At 30.7% G+C, this 6,621-nt stretch overlaps 1 non-coding gene across 1 annotated transcript; it reads right to left on the minus strand.

Annotated features, from left to right (window-relative positions):
- Nucleotides 1–3,788: 3,788 nt before the first annotated feature.
- On the minus strand, nucleotides 3,789–3,859 carry TRNAG-GCC (transfer RNA glycine (anticodon GCC)). The gene has a single exon. It is a non-coding gene; the product is annotated as a tRNA-Gly (tRNA).
- Between the last annotated feature and the right edge of the window lie 2,762 nt (nucleotides 3,860–6,621).

A 6,621-nucleotide genomic window follows, 5' to 3' on the forward strand; every position in this document is an offset into this window, starting at 1 on the left:
GGTAGAAAAAATTCTAAAGTCACTGAAATACTTAACACGACCAACAAGCTAATGAAGAAATCTTATTACGAAGTGATAAAAGAAAGGGATTCTTTAAAATATTTTTATTATAAATAAATATAATGTTCACTCATAGCTGATGGGATTTTGTGAAAGGAATCATTGAATCCAAATATATTTAAGACTATCGTGCATACTTCCTTTTTTTGTTTGTTTGTTTTTTGTTTTTTTTTTGTCATTTTTAAGCGCGCGCGCGTGTTTGTGTGTATAAAATTAATTTTATTTTTCCTATACGTTCCTATAAGATTTTATGATTACTTTGATCGAGGAAAAAATTGTTAATTTATTTCACTTTAATATAAAACGGATTCTTCTAGAAATTGGCAAACGAAACAACTTCGTAACGACTGTAGTATTTTAGTAATGTTTTCGTTTAATGATCTGTCCGTAACAAACGTTTTGTAGGTATGAAAACAATCAGCGAAATAAAAGACAAAGGATAAATGTAACTCTACTAATGGATAAAATAGAACAAGGTTTTGTACTCGAGGGATGGAGGCAACTAATGGAAGGTCGAGCCACCCCATAGTGCCACCTCCGCAGTCCCTACAGCATGCCGCTGTGTATATAACTCTCTAAATGGTTCAGTCAACAGCAACAGCAGATCTATACGCCAATGTGTGCTATAGTAGACTATAGTAGTTCCGAATAATGGTCTCATTCAGTACTAATGTCCTTTTTGAGTTTGACAACTGACATACATAGTATATTTGCAGTGGTATATTGATAAATATCATCGAAAATTATTATTAAATTTTTATGATACCTATAAGGAATCAATCTATTTCATGTGACACCGTAAGGGTTTCTTGACTACTTCAGAAATAATTTTTATTAGTACAAATTATTTATAGTTTTTAATAGTGCAAAATATTTTTTAGATGTTTTTATTGTGTCCGATATGCAAATGGTAGTCATGCTTTAAGCTTATTCAATAATTTATTTGTGTATAGAGCATACTCAATAATCTATGGTAGTATAATATTGTATAGTGTCTATTATAGACACGCTTTTGGGTATAGTGAATTTCAGCTGGAATATTAAACGCCCCCGTTCCGCACCAGGATATTAAACCATGATAGTGTTTCAGTCTTGCGGGTCGTATTCCCATGCCCCTTGTCTAGTCTATGCCACATTAAATGTAAAGGTACTTTGTATTGTGTTTAACATTTATTATAAAATTAATTAATTTGTATTAAACATTAATTAATTATAGGGAGCGTGGTGGCACTGTGGTAAGGCACAATGCTACTAAATCCAAGGACCCGGGTTCGAATCCAACTGGGTAGACAATTGTTTTCTGTTAAACTATAGCCGTGAGTCAATCCTGTGGGTTATAGGATTATCTCTTGGGGTCCACCCAGCCTCATAAATCGGGTACCCATAATTGGGTAAAAATCGAACGTGATTCTATCCAAATCACCTCCTTGAACAACCGTTGGTGTAGTAATAATACTTCCTTACAAAAATGACTGTACACTTAGCCCTTTATGGGTTGTAGCGGTATAGATTTTAATTTAATTTAACATTAATATATACTTTTTTGAGTGTTAGCAATCAGAGAGAGAGGGGCGATAGGATAAAAAACGCACACATACAAAGTATATCTTTAGTAATTGTACATATATATTTTTATATAAATTCAATTATGTATTTATTATTATTATTATTTTAACTACTATAAATAATATAATTATACAAATCTTACTGTGTGATTAAAATAAAAAAAATTAGTCCTCATCTTGATTTTTTTATAAACTTCAAATCCGATAATATTACCTCGTGATTTACTATAAAAACAAAGGCATGAACTTTTGAAAAAAAAAAAATCATTAGCTGAAATTTGCATTTAAAAAAAAATAATAATAAAATAAAAAATAGGACTATGTGTTATTAATAAAACATTATTCACATGGAATTTATCTGTTTTCCAGATACACCAGAGTAACATTAAAGTACATTTTTTGTTACGGAAAATGTCAATGAAAAAAGCTATGTATGTGTTCTTTCATTGCTTTCGGCTATTATTACTCCAGGAATTTCGAACAAATATTTTTCTTGTTAATCGGAAGTTCATAGCTTATTTTCTCTTTATTTTATTAATTTTTTTTTTTGAGTGGGCTGAAAACAACCGTGTTTTAAAAAAAAATTAATGGGACCCCTCTTTTTCAAAATTTTGTTACATTCTGCAATTTCAATTTTAAATTTATTCCTTTGCAGTGCTTTTTTTTTTATGGACTCAGAAGCTCGTCTCTGTGTTTGAGTACATTTGAATTTCATTTATGTTATAGTTATGCAAAAAAGCTGCATATATTAAACTGGTTCACATAAAATTTTAGCTATTGATCCTATGTAATGTGTTTTTAATTACTTTATTGAAATGATTAACTATTAAAAGGCTATGTGCCATATATACAATAATGTGCATATATCTGGATTATTCCATTACAATATACTATTATCCAAAATTAGTAATGACTGCATTACTTCTTACCGAGTTCTGGGTACCATATTTATTTCAGGCACTTTGGAGGATTGACGGTAAAATACAGAGATAAGAGATTATAAACAAGGGATTCCTGTGAGTCTGGAGTTGGTGATTTGGGGTTAAATCTACTACTTAAAGAGTTATAAAACCTTCTTAGATAATTTTATTTAGTACATAATAAAAAGTATATAGGAATCTGGATTTCAGAATGCCAATCAAAAGGCTTTTAATTATTTTGCGTAGCCCTAGACCTCAACACCGTAGGTTCAATTAGGCGTAATAATGGTAATGATGATAATATAACGTATATCAGCTTTTCGCATAAAATTTGCAATTTTTAGTAATTATCATGTAAATATTAAAGTAATCGGAATCTATCAGCAGTTTTTGTCGTTTGATTCTTAGATGAGAATCCCTTGTAGAACATTTTCTAAGATGGAATCCAAGGTCACAGATATTTTCAAAAGAGATCTTTGTTTTAGCAGAGATGCTTGGTTATTAGCAAGATTAAGTGGTATTTTTTTTGTCTATTCTGTCAGTGTAATATGATATGAGGAATAATCAAAATGAAATTATGCAGCTGCACACTTATTGTTAAATTATTAGCAATTTTACTGCACTATCATTATTATTATTGTTAATTCCCTATATCAACCACTAGGAAATGTTTATTATTCGCTTTAGACCTCATTGTTACTCTAATTTATTGTTTGACAATATATTTGTACAAATTCTAATGGCAAATCAGACTTTAAGACAAATTAATGTCGAGCACTTTTAATTGTTTTTCTTTTTATAAATAAATTAAGGAGTCTGTCATCATAATTTTCTTTGACCGAATAAGGAGCCCTAAATGGCTGTCATGATGACGACGGATCCCTACGGGAAATTAAATATTTGATTGGTTGTGTACGGAAATATTATTCTTTCTCCTCTGTGTGCATGAATCATTATACAGTAAAAATTGGCGACGGTTTTTTTTTTTTAATTCACAGAACGGCCTCAAAAGAAACTGAAAAAAGCTAGGGCTTGTGTTAAAATCCGGCAATTGCAGATATTTATTTATTTTGTTAATCAAGCCGTGAGTCGGCCCTTCTCCGAGGTCAACCCTTTTTTTATTGGATTAAATAAATAATTAAAATGAAACTTTAAAGTTGAAGCAGCTTCAAGAATTAAAAACAAAAAAGTTTTGATTGTCATTATATTTTTATTTTTGAAAAAAAAAATTGAAATAAAAACATGCATCGGCCGGGAATCGAACCCGGGCCGCCCGCGTGGCAGGCGAGCATTCTACCACTGAACCACCGATGCTACAATATTCAACTATCACATTAAAAAATAAAGTCAATGTACATTACTATGTTTTTGTTTAATTATTCATTATTAATTATTAACCCTATTTTATTAAATCGAGCAATAGAATACGTCATTAAAAGTGTGATTAATACCGAAAAGGGTTTAACTTTGAATGTTAAAATACATGTGCTTGGGTATGCTGATGATTTGGCATTATTGGGTGAAGCAAGGAAATTATAGAACTAAATACAAGCGTGTTAATAAACTCTGGGTCCTAGGTCTTGAAATAAATACGGTTAAAAAAAAAAATATGGTTAGCAGTAGAGACGCGAGCAATTTCAGTGATATAGATATTGGAGGAAATGCGGTTGAATAGGTAGGTAGGTTTAAGTATTTAGGTTCTACGATAACTAGAAAAAAAAAAACGAAATTGATGAAGAAATAAAAGCGGGTTGAAGGGGGGAAATGCTTGTTATTTTTCAATTTCGAAGCTACTTAGCTCGCGCCTTCTACCCAAAACCTTAAAAATTAGAATTTACAAAACTATTTTCCTTCCCACTGTTCTTATGGGTGCGAGACGTGGCCTCTTGCACTAAGGGATGATGAACAGCGCCTTATGGTTTTCAAAAATAAAGTATTATAAATAGTACTTCTGTTCTGTTAAATTACTGAACCCCTAACCCTACATGGGTTTTAGTGGTAAGGATTTTCATTTTTTGGTAATGAATGCCATCTGAACACGTTCAATATGAATTCGTCTTTAAATCTGATTTCCTATCAACATTTTTAAAAAAATAAATAAATTCTGGAGAAGATTCGAAAATTGAATATACCCCTAAAAATAGACTACATGCCACTGTTATGACCCAGTGTATTTCAAACTTTTGAAAATTGTAGGTATTGAATTTGAACCACATCAAATGAAAAAAAAAAAATTTCCATTCTTATTTAAATACTCGGAAATTTTCAATGTATCGCATTTTTTAGATATTTATGTTATCATCAGTATCATAAAAACAAATAACGTTATGAGTTTTATATACAGAATGTAAATTGAATTTGAATCATACCAAATTAAAAAAAAATTCTTTTGTGATTTGAACCTTTGAAATTTACAATACACAGCATTTTTTAAACTTGTTGTCGTCATTGGTGTTATAAAAACCAATAAATTTATGGGTTTTATATAGATAATATCAGTCCTCATATATCATCTATCGGTCAATCATTAATTAATGTCAAATTGAGATGAAACAACGAAAAAATGAAGAAAATATCATGTATCCGTAACAATTACGGATGGTCTTGGGTAAGGTAATTGATAAAACCTTACTTTGTATTGACCAATAATCAAAAAAGTAGATTTTTTACTAGTTTTTGCTTACAACCCTTTGAAGAATCAGGTGGCCATTTTGTCGTGCATGAATGAATGAATCCCTCAACGCGTACGCTAGAGATTTATATTCAGTACTTTAGCTTTTTTTATCACCTCCTGCCCGGTATTTTCTGACACAAGGTGATGTATAGAGATAATCAACCGCTTCAAACCAGAGTGGAGGATCAAGTTTTCAGAGGGCCACCGCGAAATAAAAGTCAACCCCAGGCCGGATCTAAACCGGCTCCACTGCAGTTTTGAGGTTTATAAAATGGCCGCCTTAACTCGGCTATGAACGGCCCACTTTTAGCTTATCTAAATCCTTAAAAATACAAACATTTAAAAAATAGTAATTTTATTTTATTTTAGTAAAAATGTGAACTATCTGTTAATTAATCATCTAGCCAACATGAGGTAAGCATCATCAGTGCCGCTTTGTTGGTTGTTTACGCTATTATATTATTAACAATCTTAAAAAGCATTATGTTGAACGGTCGAAGCGTGTGGGAAATACTCACTGACCGTGAAAGCACTGAACTGAAAAACATCCCTTACAGTTTTCCGCCGCCCCCTCAAACGATGTCGATATTTTATATCTTAAAATAGCTGTCTTCCATTGATTATTTGTTGTGCACAAGATAAGAGTTATAAAAAATGAATTATCAATAATTACTTATTACCACCTGAAAAGTTGAGTGCATAATTTTTCGTTTAAAAAAAAACGTGTCTTATAGTTGAGACAAACATATAATCATTTATTTTTTATTAATTTTTTTTTATAACATTGTAAATAGTTAGGAGTGTCTTTGCCCGAGACTACAGCCCTCCCCCTAAACAATTGTTAAAAGAAAAATGTAACTTTTATATTAACCATGTAAGGGCCACCGATCTGGTATTAAATTAAATAGTTTTATATTACAGACAGTTTTATTTTTTTTCATATCAGTGACTATAAATGTTTTAACAGTGTTTTATAGTTTTTCGAATAATCATTTTATTTTATTATTTTTTGGTTTTAGAAATAATTTATTTTTTTTTTATCCCTCAGGGTCTGATTATTTTTTAGCTCAGCCTTGTTGCACATTCACATCATAAGAGGAACCACAATTTATTATTTTAACTTCTTAGACATTTTCGTTTTTATGATAACGTGACCAATAAGTAAATAAGTGAATGGTATCTATTCTCTTAAATGTTATGATAAAATAGGTTTCCATGGAGTTCTGTCCAGAATATTTTTAAAAAACGTCATGGTTCCTGGGTGCAAATATTTCGTTAGTCATAGATTGAATTAAGGTATTCAATAGGAATTTCTGCTATTATTTTGCTAAATGGCTAAGAATCAAGTTAGGGTTCTCATTTGTTTGCCTTCTTTCTTCTTTGTTATTTCTAATCCGTTTTA

Source organism: Halyomorpha halys, unplaced genomic scaffold (genome assembly GCF_000696795.3).
Source record: "Halyomorpha halys isolate HHAL.00 unplaced genomic scaffold, Hhal_1.1 Scaffold1830.1, whole genome shotgun sequence".
Lineage (NCBI taxonomy): Eukaryota > Metazoa > Arthropoda > Insecta > Hemiptera > Pentatomidae > Halyomorpha > Halyomorpha halys.